General features: G+C 39.2%; 1 protein-coding gene across 5 annotated transcripts in view; it reads right to left on the reverse strand.

Moving 5' to 3' along the window:
* The window catches only part of MIER3 (MIER family member 3), a 187,054-nt gene that overhangs the window by 154,217 nt on the left and 12,413 nt on the right, over positions 1 to 20,424 (reverse strand). The window contains exon 1 of one of the 5 annotated variants that reach the window (XM_077772990.1): positions 15,518 to 15,565. The exons of the other annotated variants lie outside the window; for them this stretch is intronic. The gene's annotated coding sequence lies outside the window, so the exon portion shown is untranslated. Of the gene's footprint in view, positions 1 to 15,517; positions 15,566 to 20,424 lie in introns of those variants that run through there. 5 annotated transcript variants of the gene reach the window in all.

Below are 20,424 nucleotides of genomic sequence, written 5' to 3' on the forward strand. Positions count from 1 at the left end.
GTTTCTGGTCAACAATAGGTTATTAATTGTTAAGTTTTGGGGAAATCAAAATTATACGTGGATTTTCAACTGCACAGCTGGGGTGCGGAGTGTTGGTGCCTTTAACCTCTGCATTGTTCATGGTCAACTGTATTTTGTTCTAGTTTTTAACCACAATACTTTCATTTTAATCTTTCCTAAAAGAAAAAAAAGGAGAGAGAGTTTTCAAATATGCAATTGTAGTAATACCTGACAACTGCTTGGTTAAATGTATTACTTTTCCATATTTTAAAAATATAAGCAACTACTTTTTCTGGAAGCAAAGTGTACAAAGGGAAACAGAAGCCATAAAGTAACAGAGCTGTGAAGTACTCGCAATGCTGTCATTTATCCTTTGAAGAAATGTTTCTATGATATCTGTTCTGTGGAAGGCAGAGACAAATACAACTCCTACAGAAGCCAAAAAGATACAGATTTAAAGAGCAACAAAGTGAGGGGGCAAAAATAATTTTAAAAAGCAGCAAACAAAGCAAAAAATTAAAATAACATTGTTTCAGGCACCCTCCTACACTGTTGGTGGGAATGTAAACTGGTACAGCCCCTCTGGAAAACCGTGTGGAGGTTCCTCAGGAAACTAACAATAGAACTCCCCTATGACCCAGCAATAGCACTGCNTAAATAAATAAAATAACATTGTTTCTGGATCTCAAGAGAGATGATAGAGTTGGTTCTTTTAACTGGCATAACAAAAGCATACAAACCTCTTCAGTTGTCAAAATCAGTCTACAGAACTAAATTCCATTTCTAGAAACTCAAGCAGACCTGTTTTTTTTTCTTTTAGAAAAGACCCTAGGAAACACTCTGGATACCATCACATCACTCATGTTCAAGATTGGATTACAGGGGTGCCTGGGTGGCTTAGTCAGGTTAAGCAGCGTACGACTTTCGCTTAGGTCATGATCTTGCGGTTCGTGGGTTCGAGCCCCGCGTCGGGCTCTGTGCTGACTGCCAGCTCAGAGCCTGGAGCATATTTCAGAGTCTGTGTCTCCCTCTCTCTCTCTGACCCTCCCCTGCTCACGCTGTCTCTCTCTCCTAGAAATACATTAAAAAAAAAAAAAAGAAAGAAAGAAAAAGATTGGATTACAATGAAGGTCTTTGAAACCCCAAAGATCTTACTTCGGTCTCCAGTAAATTCTCTCCCAAGGCCAGGCCAATTCATCTAAGCCCTTATTAGTGTCTTGATTAAAAGCAGAAACTGATTCCTTCAACAAGCTGGTCAGCGAAGAAAATCTCTCAGAGAGAGTGCTTTTAATTTCAACCAAAAAAAGAGACAGACATGTTTGAAATGTTTGTTTTAGGTTAGCTAGGTTAACTCTCAGTTAAACAATAAGCCAAAGACTCACCCAGTATTCCATGGGGGATATATTTCTATATTCGAGATGCCTGAGCTGTCCTTTCTGGGGAGGCAACTATCTATGTTGAAAATACATAAGTGGAATCACTTACATCTAATATTGAAATACTTCTCCCTCAACTCATGCATACCTCCTCTTTAAGATTCTGTTGAGCATTATTAGTCCACAGATTTCTGTATATTCCTGAAGAGTCAGTCTTTCTAAGACTCCTAGAAGCAATATGGAATGCTTCTCTACAGACTATGTTCTGGGTGGGAAACAGAATGACTCAGGCATGTGAGTTCCCTTTTCAGAGACAGGAGGACATGAAGTTGAGGGCACTCTGGAATTAGACACATCTACTTTCAAATCCCAGCTCTGTTACTGAGTGGTCACATGACCTTGGCCATATCACTTAACCAGTCTGAACCTTGGTTCCTCCCCTGCAGACTCCTAACAATAATGATTCTTCATAGGATTATGAGAAGAATTGTTACCTATGGCCGTATGACAAATTACGCCAAAACTTTGTGGCTCAAAACAATTTATTTGCTCTTAATTCTTCATCTACATTGGCTCAGCTTGGCAATTCTTCTGTTCATATTGCCTGGAGGTTCTCAGGCAGCTGCAGTGATCTGGAGGCTCAAATGGAGCTGGGTGATTGAGAATCACTCACAGCTGAGAAGACCAGAATACCTGGAGGCTAGTTGGGCCTCTCCCTTCATCTGGTTTCTCCAGCAGGGTAGCTAGTCTTGGTACACGGGAGCTCAGGGCTCCAAGTGAATGAAAGCATTAGCTGCTGGGCCTCTGGAGACCTGGCCTCTAGGACTTATATGACATTATTTTTCCTACATTCTTTTGGTCAAAGCAGGTCATAAGCCAGTGCAAATTCACGGAGAAGGGAAATAGACTCCATCTCTTGATAGGAAGAGCAGCAACTACAGGGAAGGGAGGAATTTTGGCTACTCTCTTTGCAGACAATACACCACAAGGTGTATATGAGATAATGCATATGCAGTGCTAAGTACAGTGCCAGGCAGACAGTGGGCTGTTCATAATGCACTGGATAAAAACGTATTTCTGGTATTATATTGCTTGAGTTCAGATACTGCCCTTACCAGATACTGATGATTTGATGGTAGATAAGTTTTTAAATTTCTCTATGCCTCAGTCTTTTGTTTTTTGTTTTTTAGGAATTAATTCACTTTATTTAAGTTAATTCCACTCTAACAATGTAAGATGGATGACACTTAAAAATATATTCACATCACATAGTTCATCTTAACCATACCTACCAGAAAATACATAGTTGTCTCTGTAATGACTGATATTAACCACAGAATCTATGCCTCAATTTTTATCTATAAAATCATTATAACTATTATATGTACCTCACAGACTTATTGTAAAGATTAAATGAAATATTGCATGTAAAATGCTTAGAAGAATTGATTTTAAAAAGAAACTATTTTGGTATATAAGGTTCTAAGTTTTATGGTTCTAAATTAATTTTCTCCAGATGATCGACTAGTTGTCTAAGCATTCATAAAATCATTCTTTCCTCTGCCTTTATTTTGCAGTGTTTCTTTTATTACACAGAAAATTATTGCATGTAATAAAGTTCTGTTTCTGAGGTTTCTGTACAGTTCAATGAATCTATTTTGTGCCCTTTTATAAATGTTTGCGGCATCATAATGTGATATACTATCTTGAAAGCTACTGTCTCTTTCTTTGCTCTTCTCATTCAGGCTATTCTTTGATAGCTTAACCTGCTTAGTAAACTATATTTAGTGAGCTTTCTATCAGCTTTACCTAAGGTTACAAAAAATCCCATTGGTGTTTTGATTGGAGAGGTATTAATTTAAAAATTGACTTGGAAAGAAGAACATACTTACGGTATTTGTTTTGTTTTCCTTTGTTTTCTTTAAATTATCCTCTTCAAATATCTAGTAATGTCAGTGCTACTTAAGACTATTTTCTCCCATTTTCATTGCAATTATCTATTATTTTTGCCATATTATTTTCCTGGCAGCTATTACTGCATAAATGTATGGGTTTTTATCATTTATCATATTAGACCTCGGTTGTAGAAAATTTAGTTCATCATACTTCTCAGTTCATTGCTTAATAGAGAGACCATCTATGTAATGATGATTACTGGTTTTAGTTTTCTGACCTCCATCCCTAATCTCATTTTCCTTTCCCTCACTCTAATGTGTTCAACACATGTTATAAAACATGCTTATGTTCTTAGAAAATATGTACATTTGTATTGCATGTCTATGTGTTTTAATTTACATAAATGATCTATCTTATGTATTCTGTTCTATTTCTTACTTTCCTGCTCAGCATTATGTTTTTATGATCTACCCATACTGCTATGTGTGTATACATATACATATATACATTTATACATATATACGTGTAAATATAATTCTTCTACTTGCATAGAATTCCACATCCTTCACATTTTATGTACCCATCCCAGCATGCCTCTGGCTCACTATTACCAGAAGCACTGCAATGAATATTACTGTAGAAGTCTCCTTCAGATCCATACAAGAATTTCTCTGGTATATGTATACCTTGAGATAATGGAGTCTGAGGCACACACTAACTAATTTTCAATGAATTCTGCCAGACTGCTTTTCAGAATACTGTATCAGTTTACACTATTTCCCCATATTCTTGCCAAACTGATGTGTATCATCTTTTCTCATTTTTGCCAATCTGATTTAAATTGTGTATCATTTTTGCTTTAATTTTTTTATTTAGCTGCTTACTGGTGAGGTTGAGTAGTTCTTCATTATTTGTTAGCCCTCTGCTCTTCCCTTACTTCAAATTTCCTATTCATATCTTTTATTTAGTTTTCTGTTGAGTTTCCAATTTTATTTCTAGTTATTTACAGCTCTTTCTACATTCTAGTTTAAATATCCTGTAAATTTTAGTCACTGCTAATATCTTCTCCTAGCCAGTCACCTGTCATATAAGTTTGTACTTTATTGAGCAGAAATCTTTAAAGTTTATGCAGTCAGAATTATCATTTTTCATCTCATGTTTGTAATTTTGGGTCTTGCTTAACAAGCTTTCCCCTGGTTCATAAAGATAGTCTCTGTATTTTCTATTACATTAGTATGTTGTAAAATCCATTTTGAATCCCCTTTGCATATGGTAACAATGCAGTATCCAGCTTGATTTTCCCCTGTATAATGAGCCAGTTTTCCATGCTACATAGGAAATAATCCTTTCTATATTGTTTTGTGATACTGCTTTTATAAAATATCAAATTTCCACATATTTCTAAGCTCTCTATTCTGTTCCACTGGTCTATTAGTCTTCCTACATGACTTCTATACTATTGTTACTATTATGACTTTGCATTAATGTGACTGGTTACATTTGTGATGTACTTGGTCAATTTTTAAATAGATTTTAAGTGAAGTTATAATATCATTACATTCTCTTTTCCTTTGTTGCAGTTGGTACAGTTTGTCTTATTGGAAGAAGCACATAATGATTAGTATGACTCTTAAAAGTGATAGACAGTAATAACTTTTATTTAATCACATTTGTTTCCCCCAAGAATGGAAATATGATTAATTACACCATGAGTGTCAGAGGGTCTTCAAGTCCATATCAACCAGCTAGGATGTTTAGTTAAATCCTTTTCATATGAACTTTTCAGATTTCGGGTTTTCTTCCATACCCCTTCTTGAGGCCCGGTATTCGAAGGACTATGGGTGAGCTTTATCAGGTCCCCTAGTAATTGTATGGAGTTGGTTGATTATCCTACTTACCAGACTCATTTTGCTAGAGGTAGGGGGGACTTGTTTCTACACTCCCACTGAGTTATTTTGTTGTTGTTGTTGTTGTTTTGTTTTTTTAAGTTTATTTATTATTTTTGAGAGAGAGAGACACACACACAGAGTCTGAGCCGGGGAGGGGCAGAGAGAGAGATGGAGACACAGAATCCGAAGCAGGCTCCAGGCTCTGAGCCCGACATGGGGGTTGAACCCATGAACCGTAAGATCATGACCTGAGCCAAAGTTGGATGCTTACCTGACTGAGCCATCTAGGCTCCCCTGACTTGATTTATTTTGGATAAAATTCTTAGTATGCTTATTACCTACTAACTGAATTCCTCTAGGTTTTGGGTTGCCAGGTTGACATTGCTATGTTCCTGCAGCTACCTGTTCTGCAAACGTTCATCTCTTCCCTAACATGTCTTATTTCTGTACCATTTTGTCTTATTCCAGGCAGCTTCGTGCTAAATCTCCCTCACTTTTACTGCTTTGTGCAAAGAAGTAGAAAATGACATTTACACCCAGAATCTCCTTAGCAAGACAATGGAAAATGGCAAATAAAAAGTTTTTTTGTTCTGATGAACATTTGGGTGTGTTGGGATATGCAAATGTGTCTGGACCTTAACTTAGAAGCAGACACCAGTGAGAACTGCCGTGCTCTGCATAAAGAATAAGAATTTGCATTGGGGGGCTATAGTCCAGGAAGGAGAGGGTGCTAATGAGATAACAGACCCAGGAGAGAGGAAGAGAAACAAGCTAGCCAGTGTACTGGTGAGCCCCTGTATGGGTGGGAACTGAGTACTGGTGAGCCCCTATATGGGTGGGAACTGAGTAGACCAATTCCTGGGAAAAGGACTTATAAGAAGTGCCCAGTTTTCAAGGCGCCTGGGTGGCTCAGTTTGTTAAGCATCCAACTCTTGATTTCAGCTCAGGTCATGGTCTCATGTTTCATGAAATCAAGTCCCACAGTGGGCTCTGCACTGACGATGGGGAACCTGCTTAGGATTCTCTCCCTTCTCGGTCTCTGTCCCTCCCCTGCTCATGTGCTCTCTCTCAAAATAAATAAGTAAACATTAATAAAATAAAAAATAGGGCTCTGGGATAGCTCAGTCGACTAAGCGTCTGACTTCAGCTCAGGTCATGATCTCACCGTTCCTGCTTAGCCTGCTTAGACACCAATTCGGTATCTCCCTCTCTCTCTGCCCCTCCTCTGCTTGCTCTCTGTCTCTCTGTCTCTCTCTCTCTCTCAAAAATAACAAACATTTTTAAAAAGTTCCCAATCTTAAAATGGAATGAGTTCACACTGTTGAGCTATAAGTATTCTTACCCCAGTTGTCTCCCCAAATTTTCACTAAATTCTGATCAAAAGTGTTTCATGCTATCAGATAAACACATTTGTGTGTGCTGAGGGGAAAGGGGGAGTGGTGGTGTTATGAGCATGTATCAATTGAGAAAGGGAATGGAAATGACAAATTGATTCACATGGTGCCAAATGGGACAACCTGGGTAAGAAATAGTGAGACAATCCATGAACTGACCATGTTCAGTAGAAGCAGGAACTCAGAGCCAAAAGTCATAACAATAACAAGGAGAAAGAGGAGTAAGCAAGAGAAGAGGAAAAAGAATGAAGAAGGAAAAATAAGTACCACTTGTAAAATGTTCCAGGATTTGTTCTAAATACTGTGCTTTAGATATGTAATGGTGACCATGAGAATGTAATACCCAACACCTGCCTGTCTCTCCCAGCGATGCACAGAAATCTTAGGGAGGATTCTGGATGTCCCACAGTAAGCAGTTAGCATTCAAGCCAATCCTGTTTGATCTCATAACATAAGAGACCTCAGCTAACATCTGGAAAGCATTTATGCATTAGCCCTTACTCCCCAAAATACTTCAAAGGCAGCCTAAGTCCAGGTACAGTGGTACATCACAACTTCCTTCTGGCTTTTAGCCCAATAAGGGCCACTTAACTCATTATTAGAACAAACTTTTGCTGTGATTTCATATCATATGACCACGAATATTTTAAAAAGAAATATATTTTTGAAAAATAGAAAAAGCTTGCCAGCCAACCTGTTCCTTTTGTGGATCTTGACCTTGCCTCTTCTCTCTTGTCCCTGACTTTGACACAGGGCAGCAACTTTCTGCTTTTTCTTATTTTCACTCTAGGGTACCTTAGCCGGTTCGTAACTGCCTCTACTAACTTTTGTTCCTTGTCTAGTCAAGTTTGAGCTTAGCAGGCCCCAAACTGGTCCTTTATCTTTCTGGGAATTTGCACAATGGACGAGAAACACTCATAATCACTCTTGAAGGTCTCAGCTGGGTCTCTCCCTAGTAGTTAAGGCAGCTCTTGGCTGCCCTCTTCTGGGATCAGGTCCCTAAGCCATTCACTGCTATTGACCAGCAACCCTGTTAAGTCTCAGGTTTCCTTGGAGCTGGGATAGGTGGGGTAATCACAGCTGTACATCTGCCACTCTCTTCTGTTTCCATAGAATCTTAGCAATGATATACTATATAAATATCTATCTATGTATATATCTATATATACATAGATAGATATAGATATAGATATATAGTTTTTAAATTTCTTAAATATTGTAGCTCTTTTATCAACAAGGAAGATTTTGTGGAAGAAAAAAACAAAGAACTGCTGAGGCCTCTCAGATAGTAAAGCATTAAGTGAATTCAATAAAAATAGATAACAATTGAATGCCTGTGTGGCTCAGTCCCTTAGGTGTCTGATTCTCGATTTCAGATCAGGTCATCATCTCACTATCCTGAGCTGGAGCCCTGCATTGGGGCTCCACACTGAGTGTGGAGCTTGCTTGGGATTCTGTCTCCCTCCTTCTCTGCCTCTCCCACACTGGCACTTTTCCTCTCTCTCTCTCAAAATAAATAAATAGATATTTTTTAAAAAGAAGAAGAAGAAATAGATAACATTATCTGGCATTATCTGTTAAATTACCTCTTCCATCTAGGTTGGACATCATAGCCATTAATACATATCTCAAAGTCTTAAAAAATAATCATCTATCGGGGCACCTTAGGGGTTAAGTCTGCTAAGCATCTGACTTCAGTTCATGTCATGGCCTCACAGTTCATGAGTTTGAGCCCTGTGTCAGGCTCTGCACTGACAGCATACAGCCTGCTTGGGATTCTCTGTCTCCCTCTCTCTCTACCCTTCCCCTGTTCCCCTGTGTGCCCTCTCTCTCTTTCTCTCTCTCTCTCACACACACACACAATAAACTTTTTAAAAATTCTTAAAAAAGTTGATGTCTTACGCTATTGTGAGACAGCTAATTTTTTAAAAATAAATTGAAATATATATACAGACTAAGGGAATATGCTTTATGTTCCTAAGGTGCCCATTTTCCAGTTTGCCCCATGAATTATTTAAGAACATACACTCCCTCAACACACACATGCATAGACACACACACCCACATCTTTTCTTTGAAATATTACTAGAATTAAATTGCTTAAGACGTTCAGACTTTCAGTTCTTTATATATTCTGGCTACAAACACAGTTTGTTCCTAAAATAAGAACTCTCTTCTCAATCATACAGAAATGATTATGAGGATGGGAAGCAAAGGGGCAAAAGAAAAAGAAAAAAGGAGGAAGCGAAAAAACAAACTCTATGACCCACGATCCACAATTTCCACTGTTTTTACCCAAAAGAAATGAAAACAAATGTCCACATAAAAACTTGTACAAGAGTGTTCATAGCAGCTTAATTTATAATAGCTCCAAAGTAGAAACAACTCAAATATCCATTAACACTTGAATGAATAAACAAATTTGGATATATTCATATAATAGAATACCAGTAACAGTATAGGTGAATCTCAGAAGCATGATGTAGGGCAGACATAAAAGAATACACACTCTTTGACTCCATTTTTATGAGGTCCTATAGAAGACAAATAGGCAAAACTATTCTAGGGTAGCAGAGTAGTGGCAACCCCTGGTGGGGGGCTGGTGGTTACTGATTGGGAATGGGCACAAAAGAACTTTCAGTGGTGAAAGAAATATTCCACATCATGCCTAGGTAGTGGTTAATGGGTGTATACATTGATATTAAGATTTGTGCACTACTAAAGTCAATTGTATCTCAGTTTAAACTAATGAGAATGGATAAAGAAAAGGAAATCAGAAAGTCAAACAGTAAAAGGGCTAAGGAAGAGAGCTACCAGAGAATGTCTAACTGCAACCCATAATGTCATTAACTATCCCATCTAAATTAATAGTAGAATAATTTGGGGGCCACCTGGGTGGCTCAGTTGGTTAGGTGTTTGATTTTGGCTCAGGTCATGGTCTCATGGTTGGTGAGTTCAAGTCCCACATGGAGCTCTCTGCTCTCAGCACATATACCACTTTAGATCCTCTGTTCCCCTCCCCCACCCCTGCACCTCCCCTGCTTGCACTCTCTTTGTGTCTCTCTCAAAATAAATAAATAAACTTTAAAAACATTGAATATTTTTTAAAATTTATTTTAGGGGCACCTGGGTGGCTCAGTCGATTGAATGTCTAACTCTGGATTTCAGCTGAGGTCATGATGTCACGGTTACGGGATTGAAACCCTTTTCAGGCTCTGTGCTGAGCATGGAGCCTGCTGGGGATTCTCTCTCTCTCTCTCTCTCTCTCTCACTCACTTTCTCTCTCCCTTGTCCCCTGCTTGCATGCATGCATACCTGCACACTCACTCTTTCACAAAATAAATAAACTTTAACAAAATTTTTTATTTTAATTGCAAATAATGTCCTAATATTGCAATATTCTCCAGGCCCTGTCTTTGCTCAGGACCTGGTAAACACACTGAGAAGGCTGAATTTTGGCCCTGGAACCAAGGTGGACTTCAGGGATATACAACTTAAGAAGTAACACAGGGTTCCCTGTTGAGAAGTGTCCTGTACTTGGTTTAATGCTCTGCTGTCACTCTCATAAAACTGTTAAAAATTCTATCATTGAACTTAAGTTTTGCAAGTGAGCTTCAATGGGACAATGAAACCAGCGCAGAAACAGACAAGACACAGGCAATATGTGTGTCTGCTATTCATGTCTGTCCTTTGTGCTTATCATTTGTGATGCCCATGGGCACAGAATTTCTCCCATCCACAATGTGTGCGAGCTCCCTATGACTCAAACCAAGCACTAGATAGCACAGTACATTTACGACTGAGTAAAGAGGGAGGTCCTGACAGTCACCAGGGCCATGTTATCTTCTCACACCAGAACTTGTTTCCAAAACAGTAAAAAAAAAAAAAAAAAAAAAGCACTGGTGCTCTAAGAAGCATCGACCATCCAGATACCTTACCATATCCTTTCTTACCTTTGCTAATCCCTGGTATGAGCCATGTGAACATGGTGCCGTAAAAGTAAAGGGAAATATAGGGCAACTCATTTTTTTCCCCTTTAAGTAATTCCTTATTCATCAGAAAGCTGAAAATAAAACGTAGTGGTACAACGTATGCGTGTCAAGAAATGAAATAGTTGTGCAGTCATCATCTCTAACTAGTCCCAAGACATTTCCATTATCCCAGAAGAAGCTCTATGCCCAAGGAAGTAGTCATTTGGGACTCTTATTTACATTTATGCTCTAATTTGTCTTAGGAAAAGAATAAGAGAAACTGGGTTTCAATGATAGCATTATAAAAAGGAAGTGAAATAAAAACAGATGGGTTAGTTTTATACAGTGTTTCATGGTTCTGGTAAGAACAAAGTACATATAGGCAAATACAAACTATGAAATATAAATTGTACAATTTTGGTGACTACGCATGCAAATTAAATGCTCTAACATTTGCATTTAAAACTGACATTGCATACTATAAAAAATGAATGGTAAAATTCAGGCTTAATTTAATTTTTCTTTACTTAGAACAAAAAAATGCTGTGACAAGACAGAGGAGAGACTGTAGGAGATAATGAAAACTTTACATTTTGATGCCTTTAGGGGCACCTGGGTGGCTCAGCCAGTTTAGCGTCTGATTTTGGCTCAGATCATGATCTCATGGCTTGTGAGTTCAAGCCCCATGCCGGGGCTGACAGCTCAGGGCCTGGAGCCTCCCTCTTTGTCCCTTCTCTGATCACGCTCTCTCTCCCTCTCTCTCTCTCTCAAAGTAAATAAATAAACATTATATTTTGATGCCTTTAAGAGTGCTTTTTTCCTAGTATTTGAACAAGGGACCTTTTAATTTTGCACCAGGTCTGAAAAACCATGTAATCTTTGTCACCTAGAGCTGAAGCTCTCAAACATAGATGTACTGTGGAAAGAACAGAGAAATGAGAAATATAGGGAGATAGGGTGGGCACCTAAGAGTCCCTCTTAACCTCCTAGACCGAGGGTCCCTGCTGCCAAAAAATCTCATCCTAAGTAGGAGAGTCAGAGAGCATAGGCAGGGTTGAGGTAGGAAGAGTCATCAGAGCAGTTTGATTTTGAGGGTTGTATTGTGTGCTATCTGTTTCAGTATCATCTGACTCAGGCTTAACAAGATAATATCTCCAAGTGGGACATTAAGAGAAACTTAAAGAGCAGTTCAGGAAAGTCCCACAATACAAGGACTACTGTTAATGGTGGGAGGCCTGATCTGAGGTTTGAGGTCTGATATCACTGACACCACAGGTAGAACATGGGGTCAGGTGGATCTTTTTCCCTCCCAGAGTGGGATGTTACTTGCTAGGTCTTTCAGGGTATTGGTGAGAAGGGAAACTTCAGTATGCAGGTTACAACGGGGCCTGAAGGCAGCTCATTACCCGAGAGCTTCAGGGTCATCAAAAGCTGAGGGAATCCAGCTATCCAAACTTAGAGATGAAATCTAATAGGCACAGAAGTTTTTAAAACATGGTCCCAAATGCTTCGGTGCTTCTCCCTTTGGGAGGCAGAGTACAAGTCTCCTCCCCTGAATCTGGGCTTTGTGTTTGACCAATAGAATATGGCAGAAGTAATGCCCTGATAGGTTCTAGCACCAGGCCTTAAAACACTGGCAAACTCCACTTCCTGTCCCTTTTGGTTGCTGGCCCTTGAAACCCATCCATTATGCCCTGAGAAACTTGAAGCAGCTTGTGAAAATGCCTACATAGAAAGGAATCGTGTCCCCCTCCCCCATTTGATCCCTGGCTGAGTTCTCAGTCTCAGTCAGCACCAACCAACCAGCAATGAAGGTGAGCTATATGGGAAGTGGATCTTCCTGCTTCACTTGACACTGATGGAGTGGAGATGAATTTCTCTGCTGGATCCCATTCAATATGGCAGATCTGGGAGCTAAATAAATTATTGTTGTTTAAAACTGAGTTCTGGCATTTTTTATGAGGCAATAGATAACTGATATACTCCTTGGGTTCTACCGGGAGAAACGTGGACCTGATTTAGGACTTGAGGTTCTAGCATTTTTACCTGTTCAGAAAGGATAGAGGTTAAGCACATAGACCTTGGAGTTAGATTGTCTGGGTTAGTATTCCCAGGGCCACCCCCTACCAGTTGTGTACTGTAAGCAAGCCACTTATACTTGCTATATCAGTTTCCTCGTCCATAACATAGAACATTAATGAAATGATATCCTATGACATTGTTGTCAAGGTTAAATGAGTACTTAAGTATTTGACACAGAGAAGCTCCATCATCATTTCCAGAGCAAGCTCATCTTCAACCTTTTAAATTATTCTTTACCTGTGATTTTTACTCTCTCTAGAGCAACTGGGCTTGAGAAAAAAACTATCTCCCATTTTACACATATAGTAATGTGTAATCTCTTTCGGGATTCCACCATCAGTCTGCCTCTTTACATTCTATAAGAGAATGTTTTACTTTATTTATAATCAGGAGAAACGAAAAATAAAATCAGCATAAAGAAATGAAGCTCATGCTGAAAGCCCACCGATTGGATCTGAAGCTGACAGGTAGGTATTTAATCTCATGTATCCATTCTACAACATATAATAATTCTGTATTACTCTGTTGATTATAAACATTATAGAGGAGCTCTAGGTTACGGGAACACAGGTATTATGTTTTTCTCAGCACTTGTCTGTACTTTTAACATCTCTCAAAGTTAAAAAAGAAAAAAACTCCAGATGTTTATTATTCAAAATCTGGAAAATACAAAATAGTAAACAATCACCCATAATTTAACAGCCTGGAAGTAATCACTCTGAAAATGTCAGTACCCATTTCTTAGCAAAGGGAAAATTAACCAATCTTGTAGAGATTTCATAAAGGTTAAGGAGGTGGCATCTGAAAGTAGAGGAAGTATTGCTCTTGAGAACAAGTGTTATCAGGTCCTTCAAAATAAGCTGGGGGCCATAAAGGGGTACTTGACACAGAGGCAGAAGGGTAACATCTTAAGACAAACAGAACATTATAACACAATGGTAATAATTTATATAAGTAACATTTTAATTCCATATGCACGTTTCAGAACTTTGCTATTCTAACTAGCAGAACTGTTCACTTATAAAATGAGAGTACTCTCATAAAACAGCTTTACTTTTCCTTTGGGTCTGCAGATAGCAGAATGCTTTTTGCAAACTTATTTCTTCACCCAACTTTTTTTTTTTTTAATAGTTTATTGTCAAATTAGTTTCCACATAACACTCAGTGCTCATCCCCACAAGTGTCCTCCTCCATGCCCATCCCCCCTCCCCCCACATCCATCAGTCCTCAGTTTTTGTCAGCATTCAAGAGTCTCTCATGGTTTGCTTCTCTCCCTTTCCCCCACCATTTCCGCCCTTCTTCTCCCCCTTGTTCCTCCGTCAAGTTCCTCCTAATCCTTCTATACGTGCAAACATGTGATATTTGTCCTTCTCTGCCTTCTTCACCCAACTTTTAAGTGATAAAGTTTTCTCTACAGGAATTTCTTCCAGTTTGTTTATTTCTACTGATACAATTAGACCTCTGAGGTGATTAAAATTGTACTCCTGACTCTTTCTACATAGATCCAATGGCATGGAGATTTCACCTGAAGGAAGGGGGTTTCAGACCGTGGTTTGAGGCTGCGGCAATTTATGCTCCTGAGGCAGGAACCCCACAAATTCAGAGCCTCCCTTCCAGCCCCGCCCAGTGTTTGCTCACAGAGACTGTGCTAATACAGGATGGACACAGTTTGTGGTTTTCTGGCTTTAAAATATGACCCCATTTTCCCTTTCCCCAAACTGCATCCCCTAGAGACCAGACTCAGCTGGATTGGGGTTCCTCTGCTCAGTGGTAGAAACCCTTTGATTCAGTGCTCCATCTTGGGTCTCTGTTATTTTTCCTCAAGGATGCAGGCTGATACAGAAAGTTGTTTTGGCAAGTGAGAGAGGTAAGGACTTTATATATCTTTCAATTACCTCAGTGAGGTAGGAACTGAGTTTTCAGGAGAGTGATGGATTGGTTAGAAGACCTGAAGAAAGAGACAAGGGACCAGTGTTTAGGGAATTAGGAGAAACCGGTTGCAGGAAATACAGATTCATAAGAACTGAAATTGGATACTTGTGAGCTTTCAAGAGGGAATCAGCAAGGTTTTACAAGAGAGTCCTAATGTGTAGAGAGATAATCCTCTGAAAACAAAATTCATAAAGGAATGGTAGAGAACATTCATTTAAAGTGATGAGTATATAAGTGACAAGGGAGTGGTAGAGCATCCAAAATCCAATCAAGATTTCTCCTTAGTTCATGCCCACCCAGGTATGATAGGAAAAGACAGTATTCAGTAAACAGAGAGGGAAAGATTAGGACCTGAGGCCCTGGGTGGGAAAAAACAGTATTTTGGAACAATGCTGGGAGCTTCTGACCACAGCAAAGCCCCTCAGGCATAAGATTCCTCTTAAGATTGTAACAGATAAACCTACTCCTCCTCAGGCTCCCCTCAGGAATTTGTCAAAAGACCTGACCAAAAATAAGTAGTACTCCACTCTAGCTATTTGCTCCAATTTAAGTTTAGCAATCACCAGTTTCAGTAATTGCTGGATTTCTGATTTTCTCAATAGCTGTTCAAAATGTTAATACAAGTTTTGTTGTGTGGTAAAAAGTTAATAATAGTAAGTAGTAGACCATAAAATGTATGACCCATTAGGAACGGTATGGTCATAGACCACCCCTCATGCAATAGAAAGGAGCCTATCAAAAACGAATGACTAGGCATTTAGAGTTACCTGGTCAATAAGGGTAGGACCTGAGAAGGTAGGACCTGAAAAGAAACAAGGGAGAAGGAAGGGTGTGTGTGTGTGCAAAACATTATAAAACAAAGTCCTTGCCTATTGTCACTGGCATTGCCCGTGTCTGTAAAGAGAACTTTCATATTCTTACTTTCTGATTTTATCTTATACTCTAATAAATTTGTCTGCTGCTCATTTTGTGCCCACCTCTTCATTCTTCCAAGCAGTGAGTCAACGAACTGTGGGTACTGAGGTAAAAAATCCTGCAACACAGGGACAAGAAAAAAGATTTCCCTTTATTAAGTAATCAGATCTAGTGACTTCCTTAAGTCCTTAGCATTTTTGAAAATGTTTTATTTACTTTTGAGAGAGAGAGGCAGCAGGAGCAAGGGAGGGACAGAGAGTGAGGGAGACACAGAATCCAAAAACAGTCTCCAGGCTCTAAGCTAGCTGTCAGCACAGTGCCCAACATGGGCCTCGAACCCACGAACTCACCCACAAATTGTGAGATCGTGACCTAAGTAAAATCAGATGTTTAACCGACTGAGCCACCCAAGCGCCCAAAGTCCTTAGCATTTCCAAAAGAAAAATACTGTAAAGAGATTTCTGTTTAGTCTGAGAATTCCCCTCCAGTGAAGAAAGACAGGAGGGGTGGATAGGAACTGAGGCCCGAGGGAGAAATAGGGTTGGTGACCTTCACAGACCTACCCAGTTCAACAGGCCCATCCCCTGAGGGTGACCTGGGGATCTGGGAGGGTGATTTTGATTGTTACAAAGATAGCATTTAGTAAATCCAAATTTTGTCAATCTAACTTCTTCTAAAAGATTGACATTAACCATTTCCTATGCGGCTCTAATGCACAGTGAATTTTCTAGGAATACAACTACTGAGTAAACTGAAAGAAAATCAAACTTTCATGAGAAACTTGTTACCAGGAAACATTCAGAACTTTAGGTACTCCAAAGAGCTGTAGAAAATGGAAGACTTACAGGCAGAAGGGAGCAGGAACCAGGAAGTTACACTAAACAATAAAGGCGGTTGGTTATTGCAAGGTTACTTACTCTTAGGGGATGACAGGGATCTATTAGGCAGATTACCTAACTAGTGCTGATCAGGTGACTCCCCATTGGTTTAAGATTTCATTTCTGGTAGGGCCAAATTTAATCAAGCAAAGTCGGCTTAGTGAGGTGAGACTTAGGATAGGTGATACCATTTTGGGCCTGTGTTATTGTTTTTCCTGTTTTGTTTCATTTTGTTTGTTTTGTTTTTTGTACAGATAGATGACTATCCCATTATGCATTTCAGTGAAACTGGAACTAAGCATTTACACATTGAATTGTGTTTTATTATAAATTACAGTAAAGGGGGCAACACAAAATATTTGTGATTAACAAAAGGAGAAGGACACAGATATCTGGACCTGAAACAAAGCAGCCTAGTATAAGCTTTTCAGTTGGGGATCAATAGACCCCTTTCAGAATATGATGGACACCAGAAAACCTCTGATCCATGCATAAGCACCCTATGCTTTAGTATATACAACCAGAGTCACTCTTAGGGGGATATTTGGAAAGTGAAGTAACGGAGGAGGATGTGTAAATAGTATAATAAATAAGCTAGACTTGGTAGGGTGCAAACAGAAAACTTTATTCCTGCCCAGTCTTGGGCATTTAAACCCTCTCTCTAGAAGGGTTCTTGTCTTTCTCAGGACAAAATCTGAGGCGTATTCCATAGTATTTTCACCATCACTTTCAGATCATCTATACCCCAAGCTCTCACCAATTCAGGTTCTCCCTTCCCTCAAACTTTAATCTTTTTAGGTTTTAAACCTTTGGTAGGGAAAGGGGTGTGGTCAGAGTCTTCCCTACAACTTTTCTGCCCTGAATTGCATTGCCTTCACGGGTTTCATTGTTTCATTCAGTTTAATCTGGTACTGGTACCCTCTAGATTGGATGCATTCCAAATGTGGATTCACTCCCACACAGCTCTTTTCCAGACATTTAGAGAACACTTCCCACTTTGAGAATTTCTTTTGTTGTTGTTTTTCTTTCTTTCTTTCTTTCTTTCTTTCTTTCTTTCTTTCTTTCTTTCTTTCTTTCTTTTAGTTTATTTTGAGAGAGAGAGAGAGAGGGTGTGTGTGTGCATGTGCTGTTAGTGCAGAGCTGGATATGGGGCTCCATCTCATAAACCGTGAGATCATGACCTGAGCTGAAATAAAATCAGAAGCTCAACCAATTGAGCCACCAGAGTACCCCCCAACTTTGAGAATTTCTGACCTTAAGAACTGTACTTGTAGGCTCCTTTTGTTTTCTCTAGCTGGCCGTGTGGAAGCTTTCCTTAGCTCCTGGTTTTGACAAAAAAATCTCTTCTTGACCAAACTCCAGCCAGGCTCCTCTGAGCTTCTGAGCCTGGAGAAACTAGGCTTCAACCTTGGTCTATAAAAACTTGAACAAACACTGACAGTTGCTAACATTTCAAAGCTACATCCCTAGGATGACAATAGCACTTAAAGTGCCTACCTGAGAAAACTCAATGCCACCCAAAGAACTTACTATGTGTTCTAGCCAACACTTAAAGATAGAGACCCTGTCTCACACTCTCTGTGGAAAGGCAGAACTCTAGCTTTGATAAGGGCAAATTAACAAGCTCATATGTGTTTCACACAGGAAACCTACCCGCCCCAAAACAAAACTTGCTGGGAGTTTTCATTTCCCTGATTCTGTGAAGCCTCTGATCTCCCCTCTCCCTATTCTTTTATCCTCCCTTTAAAATACCAGTCACTTCTGTACAAATTGAAGTTGAGTTCCGTTCACATGGGACTCTTTCCCCTGTTGCAATACTATATAACTGATTAAAATTTGTCCTTACCACTTCTATCAGTGTCTGGGTTTGTCTATCTTTGATAGGTTCCAGGCAGAGGTCTCCAGTAACTACCTCTCTGCTGAAGTAACCACAACTTCAGGTGGTCTTCTTGGGTAAGTCCAGCCTGCTTCACTGAGTACCCATATCTAGCTCATGCATCCTCTCTCCCACCAAACTTTGGATGCAGGCCTTTCCCAACAGTCTCCTTGCTTAGCTCTGTTGTCAGAAAAAGCAGGCCATCACAGTCTTGAGACTTTCAGTCCTGGGTCAGGTGTCCTGTCCTTCAAAGTTCCCTCTTCATTGCCTTAAGGATAGACTAAGCACCCTTCTCCTTTTGCCCATTGCCCAGGGTGTTTGGGGAACCTGGAGAACACCACTACAATAATATAGTGGATATTTGATATTCATTCTTTCCTTCCTAGAATCAAATTCTAACTCTTATAAATATAGATGGACTCACGGATATCTTACGCTTTGTTGCATTCTCAGCATTTACCTGGCTTCTAGTTCAGAGTGGGCTTTATATCTATTTGTTTAATGGCTGAAGGACCACCCCATTGGAAAGTACCCTTTACATAAGTTAAAGGAAAGAACTACAAAGAAAAAGCTGAGTAAGGTTATTTTTCTGTTTTAGTTCTCTTTCTTATCCAATTTTATTTTCTCATGGCAATTCTACTTTTCTTTCACTCTTTGAGTCACCAGCTTCTTTCCCTCAAAGTGATTGCCTTCCTTCACTGCCTATTCATTCTGCACTTCTAAAAGTTTGGGTGAATTCATCCTTTGCAGTAGAAAAGAATACTAACTGTAAGGAGACTTCCCAGAATCTTTCTCAGATTCCCTTTTCATTCTGCTGAAGTGAAAAGAGCTTCTACCCTAGATGATAGAGGAAAATTGGATAGGATAAATTGTTTCCTTTTCAGTTTATTTTCTACAAAAGGGATCCTGCTTTAAAGGGAAACTTATTTATAGATAGAATAAGTGGATTTGATTTTTCTTTGGGCTAGCCATAGTGCTGATACAAAGGAGAAGAAAACACCACAAGTGTTACGCTTACCCCATTGGCTGTTTCAGATGGCCAGTTTCTTTACCAGAAACTGAAAATCTTTCACAAATGACTTTGAATATCATGGATGAAAGAAAACATTGCATAGTATCAATCACCTTACAGGACAAAGACCCTGAATTTGTAGAGATTCCTTAGACAGAAAGGGGCAGAAACCAAACACAAACTAATAAACAATAAAGGGATTTATTTACTTACACCACTGTGAAGTCCAGAGATGATCACTGTTGCAGGGAGGACTAGCTCCAAGGACTAAAAGGATATTGTTAGGGCTCTGATTACATTTGTCTTTGAGAACTACCTGCTACATATATGTCACAGAATATATGTCTCACACACACACACACACACACACACACACACACACATTTTGTTTTGTTTTACAAAAGGTGTCCTATTTAAACTCCTTCCAAGTTTGATGATTTACCACATGGCAGGCAAGTCCTTACACTCCTCGGTTATTCATTCTAATATTTAATAAATTTCTTCCCTTCAAAAGCATCTCCTTATTTCTAGTGAAAATCACTTATGTTTTAATTTATAAGCACATTTACTTTTGTTGTAATCTTGATAGTGGTGTCAAACAGCAGTGACAAACATTGCTTTAATAACTTTATGGCTTGGAAAAAGAGAAAATTAGAAAGAAAAAGAAAATAAAATGAAGGAGGAAAAGACACAAATAAAATACATGCAAAGTAACTCCAAGAGTAAAGAAACAGTTCTAAGATAATCAGTAGCCATAGTTAGCATTGGAGTGAGTGCTGGAGATGACTAAAGTTAACAGTGGGATATAGGGGCACCTGGGTAGCTCAGTTGGTTAAGGGGCAGACTCTTGATCTCAGCTCAGGTCATGATCTCACGGTTTGTGAAATCAAGCCCTGCATCAGGGTTTATGCTGACAGCATGCAGCTTGCTTGGGATTCTCTCTGCTCCTCCCCTGCCTATGCTTTCTCTTTCTCTCTCAAAAATAAACTAAGAAAAAAAAACAACCAAACAAACAATGGGATATAGAGCTTATTATGGAAACTTTGCCAAGTTGTATTTCTTTTCCAGTTGAGTTTGTGGTTTGAAATTTGTACCCACTACATATCCCAAACTGAACTCATGATTCCATCTTCCCACCTATTTCTCTTAGTCTCCTAACTCAAGGAATGCCACAAGCATCGACCCAAGTGATTAAACTGGAAA

The sequence above is a fragment of the Crocuta crocuta genome, unplaced genomic scaffold (assembly GCF_008692635.1).
Source record: "Crocuta crocuta isolate KB4526 unplaced genomic scaffold, BGI_CrCroc_1.0 scaffold107, whole genome shotgun sequence".
Taxonomy (NCBI): Eukaryota; Metazoa; Chordata; class Mammalia; order Carnivora; family Hyaenidae; genus Crocuta; species Crocuta crocuta.